This window comes from Schistocerca americana, chromosome 10 (assembly GCF_021461395.2).
Source record: "Schistocerca americana isolate TAMUIC-IGC-003095 chromosome 10, iqSchAmer2.1, whole genome shotgun sequence".
NCBI classification, from domain to species: domain Eukaryota; kingdom Metazoa; phylum Arthropoda; class Insecta; order Orthoptera; family Acrididae; genus Schistocerca; species Schistocerca americana.
In genome coordinates, this window is record NC_060128.1 from 97,795,964 (window position 1) to 97,816,643 (window position 20,680).

General features: G+C 44.0%; 1 non-coding gene across 1 annotated transcript; it reads left to right on the top strand.

The window, feature by feature from the left end:
- Positions 1-239: 239 nt before the first annotated feature.
- Trnas-cga lies at positions 240-314 on the top strand. The gene has a single exon. It is a non-coding gene; the product is annotated as a tRNA-Ser (tRNA).
- The last annotated feature ends 20,366 nt before the right edge of the window (positions 315-20,680 follow it).

Below are 20,680 nucleotides of genomic sequence, written 5' to 3' on the forward strand. Positions count from 1 at the left end.
CTCGGTCGGGCACACAGTTTTACACTGCCAGGAAGTTTCATATCAGCACACACTCCGCTGCAGAGTGAAAATCTCATTCTGGAAACAACCCCGAGGCTGTGGCTAAGCCATGTCTCCGCAATATCCTTTCTTTCAGGAGTGTTAGTTCTGCAAGGTTCGCAGGAGAGCTTCTGTAAAGTTTGGAAGGTAGGAGACGAGATATGGGCAGAAGTAAAGCTGTGAGGACGGGGCGTGAGTCGTGCTTGGATAGCTCAGATGGTAGAGCACTTGCCCCCGAAAGGCAAAGGTCCCGAGTTCGAGTCTCGGTCCGGCACACAGTTTTAATCTGCCGGGAAGTTTCATATCAGCGCACTCTCCGCTGCATTGTGAAATTCTCATTCTGATCTTAAGAACACCTGACGATATTGCTGAATTTGCAGCAAAACTCCAAGCGTCATATGACACAGATTTAGAACCTTCCCTCCCTAGTGAATGTGTACATTTCGCGGAACTTTTGAAATCTTCTGAGATTACCAGTGGAAATGAGTAAATTTTTACGAAAAGAGAGGTTACAGTCCATGTTTCCGAATGTTGACTATGCTCTTAGGATATTTCTATGTCTGGAACTTGCAAATTGCTCAGCAGAATGCTCGTTTTCGGCTCTTAAAAGACTGAAGTCGTACCTACGTTCTGCGTTGTCTGAGGAGAGACTGAAAGCCTTGTCCAGTCTTCACATCGAAGTCGACCTTGTAACTGATAACCGTCTGAACTATGAAGATATGATCAACGAGTTTTCTGCAGTCAAAGCGAGACGCAAACTTTGCTGATTTATTCATATCAGTTTTAAAAATTTAAGATTATAATGTAATTTTTATTATAACTTTGAGCACATTCATTATATTAACATACTGCGTATTACCTGTTTATTTTACAATTGTCGATGGCAGAACGCGCAACTAAACCTCGTTTACGTGCAGACGTGACCGAGGGCGACCGACAATCCTAAACAATACCCGAATGACCCAGGCCGTTCTGCGTTGTACAGTCAAGTCATACTGATACTGCAGTATGTTACAACTGATGCGTATTCTTGGCGTCTGCTCAAGCGTACAGTTATTGCGGAAATATACATTATCGGAGACTAAACTCAGATGAAAAAGTGTTAATAAATAACGTAGTTCATTTCGATAAATATGTAAAAGCTTTGCTAATACTATGAGCTATGAGGAGAGCAGTAGCTGCAGTACAAAACTGTTCAGCCCTTACATGGATTAAAAGTATTGTGTACACTTACACTACTGGCCATTAAAATTGCTATAGAGACTGAAATAATTTTAGTAGTACCTGTCATATTGAAATTGTTATTTCTTGAGTTATTATGGTGTAAAACAGTACTGTATCAGATTAAGTAAATAAATAAATAAAAATTAATTAAACGTTGTTTATGAACTATACTAACAGTTTGAGTCCCACCAGTACGTGAAAATATTGATTTTACTGCTTTTTCACGACACTAGCAAACAATACAAGATATAACTCATAAAAAGTAAACAAAGAAATATTTTGAGTAGGTGGTTTCACTTTGGAATATAATTTTAAGGGTTTTTTACAAAATCAATACTTACTGTCATAGTAAGTAACGAGTACAAGACGAAACTGGAAAAAAAATAAAATAAATTGTTTCAGAGTTGTGGTTTCACTTTGGAATCACTGAGACATTAGGTTTTGATCCAGCCGTCGCTTCATGAGACATAATTAAAAGTAATTTCACATTTTTCCTAGACACAATGCCACATTTTATAACTTCCATGAACTCATATTGCTTAAAAGAAATTATATTCCTCAATAACAATTAAATACAGCCTAATACTTAATAAATTTACATCGAAACTACATAATGCCCCTGTGGTTTGCTTTTGAAACCATTTATAACAGTAGTTGCACAAACTCAAATTTACTTTGGAATAACTTCTAATATACTTACATTCTCTGTCAGTGATCTCCCCAAATACGATCACTAAATAAGAAAGCACGTATCACCGTCTCGTACAACAGTGCAATCTCCATGACCACTGTTGCTTTCAACTAGTGCCTATTGCGCTGCATTACATTTGTACAATGAAGCGCCAAAGAAACTGATATAGGCATGTCTATTAAAATATTAGTACAAAAGATATGAAAACAGACAGAATACGGTGCTGCGGTCGGCAACGCCTATATAAGACAATAAGTGTCTGGCGCAGTTGTTAGATCGGTTACTGCTGTTACAACGGCAGGTTATCAAGATTTAAGTGAGTTTCAACGTAGTTTTATAGTCGGCGCACGAGCGATGGGACACGGTATCTTCGAGGTAGCGATAAAATGGGGATTTTCCCGTACAGCCGTTTCACGAGTTTACCGAGGAATCAAGTAAAATATCGAATCTCCGACATCCCTGAGGCCGGAAAAAGATCTTGCAAGAACGGGACAAATGACGACTGAAGAGAATCGTTCAGCGTGACGGAAGTGCAACCGTTCTGCAAATTGCTGTAGATTTCAACGTTGGGCCATCAGCAAGAGTCAGCGTGCGAACCATTCAACGAAACATAATCGATATGGACTTTCGGAGCCGAAGGTCCACTCGTGTACCCTTGATGACTGCACAATACAAAACTTTACACCTCGCCTGGCATCGTCAACACTAACATTTATCTGTTGATCAGCATGGTCGGACGAGTCTCGTTTCAAATTGTATCGAACGAATGGGCGTGTACAGGTATGGAGAATGAATCCGTAGAACCTGCATGTCGCCCGGAACCACGCGACCACCATGGTCGCAGGTTCGAATCCTGCCTCGGACATGGATGTGTGTCATGTCCTTAGGTTAGTTAGCTTTAAGTAGTTCTACGTTCTAGGGAACTGATGACCTTAGAAGTTAAGTCCCATAGTGCTCAGAGCCATTTGAAGCATTAGAAACCTGCATGTCAGCAGTGGACTGTTCAAACTGGTGGAGGTTCTGTGATGGTGTGGGGAAAGTGCAGTATGGGTGATATAGGATTCCTAATAAGTCCAGATGCGATTCTGATAGGTGACATGTACGTAAGCATTCTGTCTGATCACCTGCATCCATTCATGGCCATTACGCATTTGGACGGACTTGTGAAATTCCAGCAGGACAATGCGACACCTCACACGTCCAGAATTGCAACAGAGCGGCTACAGGAACGCTCTTCTGAGTTTAAACACTTCCGCTGGCCACCAGACTCCCCAGGCACGAACATTATTGAGCGTATGAGGGATGCGTTGCAGCGTGCTGTTCAGAAGAGATCTCCACCCCCTCGTAGTCCTACGGATTTATGGACAGCGCTGCAGGATTCATGGTGTCAGTACCCTCCAGAAGTACTTCAGACATTAGTCGAGTCCACGACTGGTCGCGTTGCGGTACTTCAGCGTACTCGCAGGGGCCCTGCACGATATTAGGCAGGTGTACCAGTTTCTTTGGCTCTTCAGTGTATTTCGTATCATATGTCACTGAATGAAAACCTTATAACAGAGTCGTTGAGGATCCAGATATTAGGCAGGTGTACCAGTTTCTTTGGCTCTTCAGTGTATTTCGTATCATATGCCACTGAATGAAAACCTTATAACAGAGTCGTTGAGGATCCAGATATTAGGCAGGTGTACCAGTTTCTTTGGCTCTTCAGTGTATTTCGTGTCATATGTCACTGAATGAAAACCTTATAACAGAGTCGTTGAGGATCCAGAAGTAATGCGCTGCTGGATTTCTCTGTCTGCAATAGCATCAGAGGCTTTATGTAAAACATACTGATACTTGTAAATGTTAATAAAATGGGTGTTTCAGACAGCATTCACCTTGGTCGTTAGGGCCATGTAGAGGTACAAGTGCTGTACTCGGCAGGGCGGGGCTGAAGGAGTTTGGAAGTTGTGGGGACAGTGCGAGTGGGAGGATGTATCTGAGGGATGACGCGGCAGCAGTCAGCAGTCAGTGTCCAGCGGGCGTGGGCGGCGTGCCGGCCTAACGAGGGCCGAACTGCGGCTGGTCTGCCCTGTAATTGTCTCTGGCGTTGGCGGCGGGGTTAGCAGCAGGGGTGGCAGGGGGTGGGATCACCACGGGCCCGCTGGCGGCCATTAGCAGCGCGCCTCAACTTCTGAGCTGGCCACACGGCAGTAGCTGTGGGCTAGCGTCGAGTTATGCAACTGCCGCTTGTCGTTACCACTCCACACACATACATACACACACACACACACACACACACACACACACACACACACACGCACACTGACATGCGAACGAAGCAAGTGTGGGACTGGCAATGAATGACCCCATTTCTTGCAAGTTTCTGGCGAAGTGGCTCTGAAAGGTGGACTCCCCTGGAGCGAAAGATCAATTCCACACCATGTGATCAAAAGTACCCGGGCACCCCCAAAAACGTACGTTTAGCACATTAGGTGCATTGTGCTGCCACCTACTGCCATATCAGTGACCTCAGTAATTAGAAAAAAATGTTCAAGTGTGTGTGAAATCTTATGCGACTTAACTGCTAAGGTCATCAGTCTCTAAGCTTACACACTGCTTAACCTAAATTATCCTAAGGACAAACACACACAACCATGCCCGAGGGAGGACTCGAACCTCCGTCAGGACCAGCCGCACAGTCCATGATTGCAGCGCGTTAGACTGCTCGGCTAAACTGCGCGGCAGTAGTCGTTAGACATCGTGACAGAGCAGAATGGGGTACTCCACGGAACTCGTGGACTTCGTATGTTGTCAGCTGATTGGGTGTCACTTGTATCATACGTCTGTATGAGAGATTTCCACACTCCTAAACATCCCTAGGTCCACTGTTTTCGATGTGATAGTGAAGTGGAAGCGTGACGGCAAAAAACCGTACACGCTGGCCTCGACTGACAGAGACCACCGACAGTGGAAGTGTGTTGTAATGTGTAATAGGCAAACGTCTATCCAGACCATCATAAAGTAATTCCAAACTGCATCAGGATGCACTGCAATTACTATAAGTGGGCTGTTTAGGTTTTTATGTCGGTAACGCCACGTAGCGCTCTGTATGAAAATCACTGACTGTGCTGTGAGCAGTCTGTGGCTGGTTGAACTCTGTTGGAGTTTTCGCTATTGTAGTGTTGGGCAGTTGGATGTGGACAGCGCGTAGCGTTGCGCAGTTGGAGGTGAGCCGCCAGCAGTGGTGGATGTGGAGAGAGAGATGGCAGAATTTTGAGAGGTTACTATAAATGGATGATCTGGACGTGTGTCCGCCAGAAAAAGGAAATAAATACACACACACACACACGCACACACACACACACACACACACACACACACATATATATATATATATATATATATATATATATATATATATATAAACACTATTAAGGTAAATACATTGTTTGTTCTCTATCAAAATCTTTCATTTGATAACTATACCTATCCATTGTTAGTGCCTTCAGTAGTTAGAATCTTTTATTTAGCTGGCAGTAGTGGCGCTCGCTGTATTGCAGTAGTTGGAGTAACGAAGATTTTTGTGAGGTAAGTGAGTCATGAAAGGCATAGGTTATTGTTAGTCAGGGCCATTCTTTTGTAGGGATTATTGAACGTCAGATTGCGTTGCGCTAAAATACTGTGTGTCAGTTTAGTGTGACCAGAATGAGTAAAGAGACAAATGTCTTAGTACGTTCAGTTTTACTCAGCTGTCTTTGTATCAAATAACGTAGAAGTTTACCAGCACAGTCATTCATAATTTTTCCAAGGGGACCTTTCATATTAATCTGATCATCAGTAAACTGACACACAATATTTTTTACCGCAACGCAGTTATACCAGTTAGGCGGGAGGTGAGAAAACTTCATTTCATGGTCGAGCGGCTGCTCATAAGCCACACATCATGCCGGTAAATGCCAAACGACACCTCGCTTGGTGTAAGGAGCGTAAACATTGGACGACTGAACAGTGGAAAAACGTTGTACGGAGTGACGAATCACGGTCCACAATGTGGTGATCCGATGGCAGGGTGTGGGTATGGCGAATGCCTGGTGAACGTCATCTACCAGTATATGTAGTGCTAAGAGTAAAACTCAGAGGCGGTGGTGTTATGGTGTGGTCCTCTTTTTCATGGAGGGGGCTTGCATCCCTTGTTCTTTTGCGTGTAACTATAACAGCACAGGCCTATATTGACGTTTTAAGCACCTGATTGCTTCCCACTGTTGAAGAGCAATTTGGGGATGGCGACTGCATCTTTCAACACGATCGAGCACCTGTTCATAATGCACGGCCTGTGGCGGAGTGGTTACACGACAATAACGTCCCTGTAATGGACTGGCCTGCACAGAGTCCTGACCTGAATGCTATAGAACACCTTTGGGATGTTTTGAAACGCCGACTTCGTGCCAGGCCTCACCGACAGACATCGATACCTCTCTTCAGTGCAGCACTCCGGAAGAATGGGCTGCCATTCTCCAAGAAACCTTCCAGCACCTGATTCAACGTATGCCCGTGAGAGTGGAAGCTATCATCAAGGCTAAGGGTGGGCCAACACCGTATTGAATTCCAGCATTACCTATGGAGGGCGCCACGCACTTGTACGTCATTTTCAGCCAGGTGTCCCGATACTTTTGATCACATAGTGTAGCACTTAACCAGAAAAGCCCCAATCCCTTTAGGCAGCGGTTCGCAATCTAGGGGTAATTAACCCTTGAGGGGTACAAACAAAATGGTCCATTTTTCTTTCGTCCCCACTATACCTTTTTTTTAAAATTACACGACTGTTAGATAAGACTGTATTACTGATTACACAACTCACAAAAACTTACATTGATTTTCAGGTACCAGCAGTACTTCATGACACAGCATGGTCGATGTTACAGCTTGTGGAACGAACGTATGAACATATTTTCGTTACACAGTCCATCCATTACGTACACACTTTTACTTTGTTACTTACCTACAGCAAATATGTGTCGTTCCTACAACAAATAAATCATATGCTCGTCTGTGAAAATGTACTCGATAAGCAACCTGAGCTATCAGTAAACGAAATCTAACCTGCATAACACTGTGTGTGTGTTGTATGGGTGTCACTTTCACTGGCATTTAAGCCCTCAACAGATCGTTATCAGAAAAAAAACTAACATTTGGATAAGCTATCTGACTGCGTATTTGAATATGAATACCTACAGGAACAAATGAACCTGTAACAATGAATACCTAAGCTATTTGACTGCGTTTTTGAATGATAATTTACAAGTGATACAGAATCTGGCTTGCGCAACGAAATTTACTGGATTAGGTGTGGTGTGTCAGTGACATGTATACAAGCATCCTGTCTGACCATCCGCATTCACTGATGTCCACTTTGAATTCCTACGGCCTTGTGCAATTCCAGCAGGACAATGCGACACCCCACACGTCCTGATTTCCTACAGAGTGCCTCCAGGAACATTCTTCTGAGTTTTAAACACTTCCGCTGGCCACCAAACTCTCGAGACATGATCATTATTGAGCAATTTCTGGGATGCCTTGCAATGGGCTGTTCAGAAGAGATCTCCACCCCCTCGTACTCTTACGGATTTATGGACAGCCCTACAGGATTCGTGGTGTCAATTCCCTCGAGCGCTACTTCAGACATTATTCGAGTCCATGCCATGTTGTGATGTGTAACTTCTGCGTGCTTGCGGGGATCTTACACGATGTTAGGCAGATACACCAGTTTCTTTGGCTCCTCAGTGTATGTCGTATCATAATGAACAACTTATACCAGAGTTCTCGAGAATCCAGAGTGCAGTCAGACACTTGAGGGCAAGTAGATTTTGTTGGTCCTTAGCGTATTTCTCTTTAAGCATTTAAGGGCGATAATGCTTTGGAAAGGTTTGAAATTATGATTATGGTTTGTTGGTAGCGGCCTAGTGCTTCCTTTCTCAAATAATGGATGAACGAATCCCAGTATTTGCACGCACCCAGTAATGCTGCTTCATCACAAATACGACAGTTTTTAACACTTGTCCCTTTGTGTTAAATTTTTGGCCCAAGGCTTATACCACTTAAAGATTAGAATATGACACTATTTTACTTTTTTCGGTCAACAATTACGTTAATAATTAAGCGAAATATTGAAAATAAGATTTTTGTTGCGTCAACATTGCACCTAGTAGCAGGTTTTGGTTTCACTGTTCCACGATGTGCATTCCCTGTTACTGGATAGAGTGATATATACACTCCTGGAAATTGAAATAAGAACACCGTGAATTCATTGTCCCAGGAAGGGGAAACTTTATTGACACATTCCTGGGGTCAGATACATCACATGATCACACTGACAGAACCACAGGCACATAGACACAGGCAACAGAGCATGCACAATGTCGGCACTAGTACAGTGTATATCCACCTTTCGCAGCAATGCAGGCTGCTATTCTCCCATGGAGACGATCGTAGAGATGCTGGATGTAGTCCTGTGGAACGGCTTGCCATGCCATTTCCACCTGGCGCCTCAGTTGGACCAGCGTTCGTGCTGGACGTGCAGACCGCGTGAGACGACGCTTCATCCAGTCCCAAACATGCTCAATGGGGGACAGATCCGGACATCTTGCTGGCCAGGGTAGTTGACTTACACCTTCTAGAGCACGTTGGGTGGCACGGGATACATGCGGACGTGCATTGTCCTGTTGGAACAGCAAGTTCCCTTGCCGCTCTAGGAATGGTAGAACGATGGGTTCGATGACGGTTTGGATGTACCGTGCACTATTCAGTGTCCCCTCGACGATCACCAGTGGTGTAAGGCCAGTGTAGGAGATCGCTCCCCACACCATGATGCCGGGTGTTGGCCCTGTGTGCCTCGGTCGTATGCAGTCCTGATTGTGGCGCTCACCTGCACGGCGCCAAACACGCATACGACCATCATTGGCACCAAGGCAGAAGCGACTCTCATCGCTGAAGACGACACGTCTCCATTCGTCCCTCCATTCACGCCTGTCGCGACACCACTGGAGGCGGGCTGCACGATGTTGGGGCGTGAGCGGAAGACGGCCTAACGGTGTGCGGGACCGTAGCCCAGCTTCATGGAGACGGTTGCGAATGGTCCTCGCCGATACCCCAGGAGCAACAGTGTCCCTAATTTGCTGGGAAGTGGCGGTGCGGTCCCCTACGGCACTGCGTAGGATCCTACGGTCTTGGCGTGCATCCGTGCGTCGCTGCGGTCCGGTCCCAGGCCGACGGGCACGTGCACCTTCCGCCGACCACTGGCGACAACATCGATGTACTGTGGAGACCTCATGCCCCACGTGTTGAGCAATTCGGCGGTACGTCCACCCGGCCTCCCGCATGCCCACTATACGCCCTCGCTCAAAGTCCGTCAACTTCACGTCCACGCTGTCGCGGCATGCTACCAGTGTTAAAGACTGCGATGGAGCTCCGTATGCCACGGCAAACTGGCTGACACTGACGGCGGCGGTGCACAAATGCTGCCATTCGACGGCCAACACCGCGGTTCCTGGTGTGCCCGCTGTGCCGTGCGTGTAATCATTGCTTGTACAGCCCTCTCGCAGTGTCCGGAGCAAGTATGGTGGGTCTGACACACCGGTGTGTTCTTTTTTCCATTTCCAGGAGCGTATATGCTTAAAGAGGCTCAAATAGTTTTATATACGCTGTCAATCACATTCAAGCATGGAAAGATCTGTAAAAAAACTCATGGAGAACCCAGCAGCACGTGATGGACCAAGAACAGAAGCAACAGCCATATCCCGTTTCGCTAGGACAAGAATGACTGCCCACTTGCATGAGATTTCCGTCCTACCGTCTCCAGAATGTGTTTTGTGTCACAAGTTTGGTTCGATCATGAACAAAGGTCATCTAAAACGTCGTGCGAAGCTGACTGTAATAAAGACGTAACATAGTACTGGGAAGGAAATAAGCCGAAAAAGTAGTAATAATATAACTTGTAACCTTGTACCCTCCCTCCGGCCCATATTTTATCGGCTTAAGTAAACCCATATTTAATGAAAGGCGATCAGAATTAATATAAGGCAACTTGCTTGCGAATCTGTTTAAACATTCGATTTTTTGCAACTCATCTTAATTCTATGTTTGCAGTTTTCTGAACTCAGTGGCAGTTGAAAGAACTCAACTGCACAAAGGTAAGCTGGTTAACAACGAACTGAAAGATCTCGCAGCGTCCCAACACACCAATTTTTACGTTTCTTACACATGTCAATTTATGGTGTACAGTAAGTGAGATACGGGAACTCTAGGATAAAGTGGTCAGCGATGAAGAAGCAGCCATTGATAGTATTTGACCTGAAGCTCGCTGCTGCCTACCTAGAAGTGCTGAAACTGGATCCAGTACGCAGCATCACCCTTGTGCGTGAGTTTCCTTTGTCTGTATCTATAGTACTTTATAAAGACAAATCGTTGTTTAACATTGATATCCAAAATCTCCGAAACTAGTCTAACAATTTACTCCAGATATTTGCACGATAGAGTCTAATTAATCTCCAGATGGGCATAGGCCACACACACACACACACACACACACACACACAGATATATATATATATATATATATATATATATATATATATATATATATGTGTGTGTGTGTGTGTGTGTCTGTCGGAATGTTTAGTAGAGTAGAAATTTGAAGGAAGTTAGTCAAGAACTAATGGAGAATTACGCCAATAACATTAGTACTTTTTTTATATATATATATAGTAGATAATTGTATATGTATATACTGTATAAAGTACTAATGTTATTGGCGTAATTCTCCATTAGTTCTTGACTAACTTCCTTCAAATTTCTACTCCACTAAACATTCCGACAGACATAGGCTACGTATTTCTAATACATGTGGTATATAAGTATATAGAATCTTTGATTTTTGCAAGGAAAAGTCGGTACGTGAGAATATTCTCAGAAATGTAAAGTTATTGACTGGCCTACTTCAAAGTTTTACACAATACTCTAACAAACTTTCATATGAATGTGGGCTGCATATTTTTTAGAACGATAATGTACAGGTTTTCTGTGAAAACATTGCGTCGGAAAAAAAGAATGCTGTGGCGTGCTGCGAAAATGTGTGGTTTCATTTTCTTTCTTCCATTCTGTTTCAGATAAGATAGTAAGGCATGTAAACTATTGGGCAAGTTGTTTGTCATATGTATATTCTTATTACTTACATGTACACACATCTAACAAAATTTTGCGTCACCCCGTTTCCCAGAACTCCTGAAGATAGACTTTGACTGTCGATACTGCATTACTGACACAGTCAATTTGACTGTTCAGAAATGTCACTAAACTCGCCCAAAGATGTAAACAACAATCCACGAGCAGCGCCTATTAGACGGAGGGGGTCCGACAGCCGATCAGTTCCAGTCACTCCACTATGAAGGAGGTAAAATGGCTCTGAGCACTATGCGACTTAACTTCTGAGGTCATCAGTCGCCTAGAACTTAGAACTAATTATACCTAACTAACCTGAGGACATCACACACATCCATGCTCGACGCAGGATTTGAACCTGCGACCGTAGCGGTCACGCGGTTCCAGACTGAATCGCCTAGAACCGCACGGCCACACGGGCCGGCCCAGGAAGGAGGTACACGGCTCGTGTTGTCCGTAGTTCAACCATGCCTAGACGGTCAATCCGTGTTTCGACCGCGTCCGCATTGTTACTTTGTGCCAGGAAGGGCTCTCAACACGGGCGTCTCAGAGTGAACCAAAGCGATGTTGTTCTGACATGGAAGAGATAGAGAGAGACAGGAACTGTCGATGACATGCCTCGCTCAGGCCGGCCAAGGGCTGCTACTGCAGTGGATGACCGCTACCTACGGACTATGTCTCGGAGGAACCCTGACAGCAACGCCATCATGTTGAATAATTGTTTTCGTGCAGCCACAAGACATCGTGTTACGACTCGAACTGTGCCCAATAATCTGCATGATGCGCAACTTCACTCTCGACGTCCGTGGTGATGTCCATCTTTCCAACCACGACAACATGCAGCGCGGTACAGATGGGCCCAACAACATGCCGAATGGAGCGCTCAGGATTGGCATCACGTTCTCTTGACCGGTGAGTGTCACGAATGACTTCAACCAGACAATCGTCGGAGACGTGTTTCGATGCAACCCGTTCAGACTCAACACCTTAGACATACTGTCCAGTTTGTGCAGGAAGGTGGAGGTTCCCTGATGTTTTAGGTGCCATTATGTGGAGCCGACGTACGCCGCTGGTGGTCATGGAAGGCGCCGTAATGGCTGTACGATACGTAAATGCCATCCTCCGACCGATAGGGCAACCATATCAGAAGCATATTGGCGAGGCATCCGTCTTCATGGACGGCAATTCGTGGCCCCATCGTGCACATCTTGTGAATGGCTTCCTTCAGGATAACGACATCGCTCGACTAGAGTTCATGTTCCCGAGACATAAACCCTATCGAACAGCCGGCCGGAGTGGTCGAGCGGTTCTAGGCGCTACAGTCTGGAACCGCGTGACCGCTACGGTCGCGGGTTCGAATCCTGCCTCGGGCATGGATGTGTGTGATGTCCTTAGGTTAGTTAGGTTTAAGTAGTTCTAAGTTCTAGGGGACTGATGACCTCTGCAGTTAAGTCCCATATCGAACATGCCTGCGATAGATTGAAAAGGGCTGTTTATGGACGACGTGACCCACCAGCCACGCTGAGGGATCTACGCTGAATCGCCATAGAGGAGTGGGACAATCTGGACCAACAGTGCCTTGATGAACTTGTGGATACTACGCCACGACGAATACAGGCATTTGTTAATGCAAGAGGGCGTTCCACTGGGTATTAGAGGTACCGGTGTGTACAGCAATCTCGACCACCACCTCTGAAGGTCTCGCTGTATGGTGGTACAACATGCAATGTGTGGATTTCATGAGCAATAAAAAGGGTGGAAACGATGTTTATGTTGATGTCTATTCCAATTTTCAGTACAATTTCCGGAACTCTCAGAACCAAGGTGGTGCAAAAGTATTTTTGGTGTGTGTAATTTCAAACAAAAATTGTGTGCACAACAAAGTAATTTTTTCTTTCCGTCCTCGCTGTCGGTTTTACAGAAAACAGGAAATTGGTATTTATGGCTTACCGTTTTATGTTGTTGTTGTTGTTTTTTGGGGAAGGAGACCAGACAGCGAGGTCATCGGTCTCATCGGATTAGGGAAGGAAGTCGGCCGTGCTCTTTCAAAGGAACCATCCCGGCATTTGCCTGGAGCGATTTAGGGAAATCACGGAAAACCTAAATCAGGATGGCCGGACGCGGGATTGAACCGTCGTCCTCCCGAATGCGAATCCAGTGTCTAACCACTGCGCCACCTCGCTCGGTACCGTTTTATGATTGGAATATTACGACGGAATCTGAATCGTTCGAAACTTTGTAATCTCACCAATTCACAGATCAAAACTATGCAAAAAACTGAAGCTACTATCCTGACAAACCTAGCTTTTGAAGGTATCTCTTGTACCGCATACACCGATGACGCGGAACGATTAACCGATTCATTTTAAGTGACTTCCATTCCCAAACAACTTCACATTCACAATAACGATAAACCGGACTCAAGGTCAGAAATGAGAGAGGAGATGAATGTTTATACAACACCTCTGGCCTAGAAATGCATCACTTGCTGTTTCTTCTGGATTGATACTTTTCTCTGTAAACTGTGTAACACTAACGCCGATATGGGTCGCGATCGCTCGGCATGAAAAGCTGCCTACGTACTTATTAAATCAGTTACCTTACATTTCTTGATTACTTAACTACCGTCGCTCTCCCTTTATATTTAACTTTATAAAAAAATCGAACTGAAAAATATTTGATGCAGTCGATTGGTGCTATTTCAGATCCTATAGCATTAAGACTTGTAAAAAATATGCAAAAACAAAATCGCAACAATAGCCATGAGATGCTGCTGCGCACCTTTAGGACAATGCATGTAATTCCTATACAGGATGATTCACGGAGATATGCAAATATTTTAATATGTTATTCTACAAGTAAAACTAAAGAAAAAAGTTCATATAAGCATAGGTTCGCAAATGTTTGGTTACAGAGTTACGGCTCAAAAAAAGATTTCACCTGAAATTAGCAAGTTCCCTAATATGAAGCCATCGCAAAAGTGTACGAGGTTAAAGTAAAGCTCGATTTCCATTTATTTTGTTGTTATTGCTCTGGTGAATCTAATAAAACATATCCCAGGCGTGTATCTGCAGTAGTTTTCCAGAACATGCAGAGAAACGAAGATTATTATACAAGTAGATTTGTTTACTCACCATTAAGAATGTAGAAACGTTTATGTCATTGTTCGCAACCGTTAATGAGTTGTTTCAGTGGTTTCCTAACCTTGAAACGAGTTAGTTTTCTGTATTGTTCAGTGAAAGAACGTAATAACAACAGTACATTTAAGTTCAAAAATGGTTCAAATGGCTCTGAGGACTATGGGACTTAACATCTGAGGTCATCTGTCCCCTAGACTTAGAACTACTTAAACCTAACTAACCTAAGGACATCTCACACATTCATGCCCGATGCAGGATTCGAACCCGCGACCGTAGCAGCAGCGCGGTTCCGGGTTGAAGCGCCTAGAACCGCTTCGCCACAGGGCCGGCTATATTTAAGTGAAACCACATAGTAACAGTTGTTGTTTGTAGATTATTGAACTTTGAACTCGATGGAGACATTCTTGGACATTTATTGTGAACGTTTTGTGAAATAGTATGTACACTATACAACTTCCTTAACACTGAGCTTTGTTTTTTTTTCCCGTTTAACATGAATTCATGTGTGCTATGCTATTAACAAAAGCAGATCATCTGAAAGATTCATACAGTTTCAGTTAACGCTATTACCATCATTTTTGCAAAACTAAATTCTCTATAAGTCTTGATGAAAACTTCGTGCAATTTTCTGGAATTTAAAAAACAAATTGGGCCATGCAATTAATACATTGAAAATTTACGAAATTACTTCTTTGCTATTCTGGATGTTCTGGAAAGCTACTGCAGATACACGTCTGGGACATGTTTTGTTGGATTCACCGACCAATAACAAGAAAATAAATGGAAATCGTGCTTTACTTAAACCTCGTACAGTTTTGCGATGGCTTCATATTAGCCAAGTTGCTAAATTTCAGGCAAAATCTTTTATTAGCTGTAGCTCTGTAACCAAACATTTGCGGACCTACGTTTATATGAACTTTTTTCTTTGGTTTTACTTGTAGAATAACATGTTAAAATACCGGGTGATCAAAAAGTCGGTATAAATATGAAAACTGAATAAATCACGGAATTATGTAGATAGAGAGGTACAAATTGACACACATTCTTGGAATGACGTGGGGTTTTATTACAACCAAAAATATACAAAAAATGGCCGACAGATGGCGCTTCGTCTGATCATAATAGCAATAATTAGCATAACAAAGTAAGACAAAGCAAAGATGATGTTCTTTACAGGAAATGCTCAATATGTCCAACATCATTGCTCAACAATAGCTGTAGTCGAGGAATAATGTTGTGAACAGCACTGTAAAGCATGTCCGGAGTGATGGTGAGGAATTGGCGTCGGATGTTGTCTTTCAGCATCCCTAGGGATGTCGGTCGATCACGATACACTTGCGACTTCAGGTAACCCCAAAGCCAATAATCGCACGGACTGAGGTCTGGGGACCTGGGAGGCCAAGCATGACGAAAGTGGCGGCTGAGCACACGATCATCACCAAACGACGCGCGCAAGAGATCTTTCAAGTGTCTAGCAATACTTTGTGTTTTTTGGGTTTCTAATAAAACCCCATGTCATTCCAAGCGTGTGTGTCAATTTTTACCTCTCTATCTACATTATTCCATGGTTTATTAACTTTTCAAATTTATACTGACTTTTTGATCACCCGGTATTTACATATCTTCGTGAATCACCCTGTATTTTACTATACCGTTCCAGACACCTATTCAAGTTTCAGACACTGTGTTATAATCTTACAACACAGGCATTTATCAAACTCACAGCAGCACGTATTACCCCAAACTGACGTAACTTTTCTTTTGCTGTTGGCACTCCTGCATTCAAATTAGAGCCCACAATGACCCCTTTATTTTTTTAAATTCCCTTAGCGAATACGCTCAATTCTCAGGCTGCCTGAACGTGGTGCGCGGTTCTAGAGTTTGTGAGCTCTCGCTTAGCTCTGCACGTGCAGCCAGTTTTCCCTGCAGTGGCCGAAAGGAAAACAATGGCGGAGAACTCGCGAGCGAACAGCAACCGCAGACCGCGCTAACGCCTTTCCACGCCAGACCCCGCTGGCGACATGCAAATGCTCACTCGGGCGCACTGAAAATAAAAATTAAATAACAAGTAAAAAAAAATGCAAAGTAACTCGAGGCACAGACCCACTGCAGTGCTGGCGCTCTGGTTTTGCAACTCGCGGCCAGCTCCCCGCGATTCAGGACACAGAGCAACACGCTTCTGTTAGGTTGCATCCGTGGCGAATTTTGCCCGCTTTAAAATTTCGCCGCTGTGTTCTACAAGGCATGCCCGTTTTTTCTGTTATAACAAATAGAAACACGTACACTGCGAACTTTCATTTCACAGCACTGTTACTTAACTGTTACGAGTAAATTACGCTAGATGAAAGTCATTGTTTTTATAACAAACAATAAAACCCAACTGTTTACAGAATCGAACAACCATGTAAAAAAACGTTTCAAACGTTATGACTACTTTACAAATAAGTTAATGCGTTATACACTGAGGAGCCAAAGAAACTGGTACACCTGCCTTATATTGTGTACCGCTTCCGCCTCCCCCCCCCCCCCCCCAACCACCAGAAAGACTAATGTCTGAAGCAGTCTAGAGGAAATTTACACCGTGAATCCTGCAGGGCAATCCATAAATCCGTAAGTACGAGGCATCACAGATATGGTCAATAATATTCATAGAATGAGATTTTCACTCTGTAGCGGAGTGTGCGCTGATATGAAACTTCGTGGCAGATTACAACTGTGTACCGGAGCGAGACTCGAACTCGGGACCTTTGCCTTTCGCGGGTGGTAGAGCACTTTCCCGCGAAAGGCAAAGGTGCCGAGTTCGAGTCTCGGTCCGGCACACAGTTTTAATCTGCCACGAAGTTTCAGTCAGTCTCCTTTTTAACTGTTGCAACAGATATTGTTGTCGTGCTCATTTCTACCAAATCTCCTCGAATTTGGGGCGCTGTTTTAGAGCTGTTTCTCTAACTGGTAATTCTGATATACACTACTGGCCATTAAAATTGCTACACCACGAAGATGACGTGCTACAGACGATAAATTTAACAGACAGGAAGAAGATGCTGTGATATGCAAATGATTAGCTTTTCAGAGCATTCACACAAGGTTGGCGCCGGTGGCGACACCTACAACTTGCTGACATGAGGAAAGTTTCCAACCGATTTCTCATACACAAGCAGCAGTTGACCGGCGTTGCCTGGTGAAACGTTGTTGTGATGCCTTGTGTAAGGAGAAGGAATGCATACCATCACGTTTCCGACTTTGATAAAGGTCGGATTGTCGCCTATCGCGATTGCGGCCTATCGTATCGCGACATTGCTGCTCGCGTTGGTCGAGATCCAATGACTGTCAGCAGAATATGGAATCGGCGGGTTCAGGACGGTAATACGGAACGCCGTGCTGGATCCCAACGGCCTCGTATCACTAGCAGTCGAGATGACAGGCACCTTATCCGCATGGCTGTAACGGATCGTGCAGCCACGTCTCAATCCCTGAGTCAACAGATGGGGACGTTTGCAAGACAACAACCATCTGCACGAACACTTCGACGACGTTTGCAGAAGCATGGACTATCAGCAAGGGGACCGTGGCTGCGGTTATCGCTGACGCTGCATCACAGGCAGGAACGCCTGCGATGGTGTACCCGACGACGAACCTGGGTGCACGAATGGCAAAACGTCATTTTTTCGCATGAATCCAGGTTCTGCTTACAGCATCATGATGTCGCATCCGTGTTTGGAGACATCGTGGTGAATGTACATTGGAAGCGTGTATTCGTCATTTCCATACTGGCGTATCACCCAGCGTGATAGTATGGGGTGCCATTGGTTACACGTCTCGGTCACCTTTTGTTCGCATTGACGGCACTTTGAACAGTGGACGTTACATTTCTGATGTGTTACGACACGTGGCTCTACCCTATGTTCGATCCCTGCGAAACCGTACATTTCAACAGGATAATGGACGACGTATGTTGCAGGTGCTGTACGGGCCTTTCTCGATACAGAAAATGTTCGACTGCTGCCCTGGCCAGCACATTCTCCAGATCTCTCACCAATTGCAAACGTCTGGTCATTGGTGGCCGAGCAACTGGCTCGTCCCAATACGCCAGTCACTACTTTTGATGAACTGTGGTATCGTGTTGAAGTTGCATGGGCAGCTGTGCTTGTACACGTCATCCAAGCTCTGTTTGACTCAATGCCCAGGCATATCAAGGCCGTTATTACGGCCAGAGGTGGTTGTTCTGGTTACTGATTTCTCAGAATGTATGCACCCAAATTGCGTAAAAATGTAATCACATGTCAGTTCTAGTATAATATATTTGTCCAAAGAATACCCATTTAACATCTCCATTTCTTCTTGGTGTAGAATTTTTAATTGCCAGTAGTGTATGAATACGCGCGCTGTTAACAAAACAACTTTCTTTACCTTAATTATTTCCAGTATGGTATCTTGCAAATAAAAAATCAATACTGCCCGTAGTGAGTAAGTATATATCCAGCACACATCAGATACAAGACGTCTTTAGACTTGAGAATCCTCCACACATCTCACTTTCTAACGTTTCTCTAATACATTATCCATAACACCTTGAACCAGTGATCGCTGTTGAACAGCGACGTCACTACACAATCGATATTACATTTGTCCATCTCTGGTACAATATAAAATTTTCTTACAATATTTTGCCCCGTGTATATACCTTTCACGTTTCGTTACAGGTTCATTTAGAAAGCACCGAAGCGTCACAGAAACGATGAACTAAATGCAATGGTAGTCGGTACAAGAGAGACATTCTGGATCGTAGTGTGGATTACTGTACAAGTTCCGAAAGCGTACATTCCTAAATGAGCCAACAATTAATACATATTTTCCCCCTACGTACACTGCCGCTCATTAATTTCAATACACCCTGGTATTTCAGATTTACAACACAAATCAAACTTTATTGCTCACAAAATATAGTTACATTAACTTCCACATATACAAATACAATCACAATCATTATATTTTACTTTCATTTACTTGGATTTAATGACTGGCTCACAAACTCGAGGCATGCGGTCAATTAGTTTCGTAGGTATCGTCAATCTATATGATTCCACACATCTTTAACAATATTAGAGAGATGTTCCGTGCCAGTTATATTAACATCCCTGATACGTCTGTCCATTTCAATGGGATTACAATCGGGGCTTTGGGACGGCGATACCATATCGTTCAGTGCCTTCTGTTTTTCCTTTGATGTAAGGTAGATCGTGCAATACGCCGACCGATGTTTTGAGTCATTATCCTGTTTCAAGGTGGACACTTTCCCCATTAAGCGCAATACACTTCGTACTGTATGATACTGAAGTATGCTGTGGTACTGCTTCTGATCCATACATCTTTCCATTTTACAATGTCGACAACTCTATCTCCGGTAAAACATCCTCAAACCATAATAGAACCTCCACCGTGTTTATCTGTTGGGCTACTCTTTCCCCTACAAATCGGTGAACAAATATTATCCGTCTGATTCCAAAATCTCAAATGTCGATTATCGGTAAATAACACCTTCGCCCACTCTTCCGATGTACAATTACGATGTTTTCTAGCCCATTCGAGTCTCTTCTGTTTATTTATGGGCTTTAGAAGGGGTTTTGTTGCTGTGACACATCCTTTGAAGCCGGCTTCAGTCAGTCACCTTTTTACTGTTGCAACAGATATTGTCGTCGTGTTCATTTCTGCGAACTGTGCACGAATTTGGGGATCTGTTTTGAATCTATTTCTCTTACTAGTAATTCTAATATATTTATCATCACCTTTAGTTGTTTTACGAGGCAGTCCTGGTCGTGGTATGTCCTTATTGCTACCTGTTGTCTTCTGGCGGTGAAGGGTGTATTGCATGGGCGTACCCAGCAAGGAGCAGGGGGGGGAGGCAGCTGCCCCCCCCCCCCCAGAAGATATTCGCAGTTTTTCACTAGTTTACTGTTTTATTTAATAAGAAATGCTGCATGTTTTCTCGGATTGTACAAGTGCATTTTTGTATTTAAAATGTTTATTAAAAGCAGTTTTTCACTGGTTTACTGTTTTATTTAATGTGAGACTAATATTATTCACGAATGGAAAAACTAGTAGAAACCGACCTCGGGGAAGATCAGGTTGGATTCCGTAGAAATATAGGAACACGTGAGGCAATATAGACCCTACGACTTATCTTAGAAGCTAGATTAAGGAAAGGCAAACCTACGTTTCTAGCATTTGTAGACTTAGAGAAAGCGTTTGACAATGTTCGCTGGAATACTCTCTTGCAAATTCTGCAGGTGGCAGGGGTAAAATACAGGGAGCGAAAGGCTATTTACAAGGCTGTACAGAAACCAGATGGCAGTTATAAGAGTCGAGGGACTCGAAAGGGAAGCACTGGTTGGGA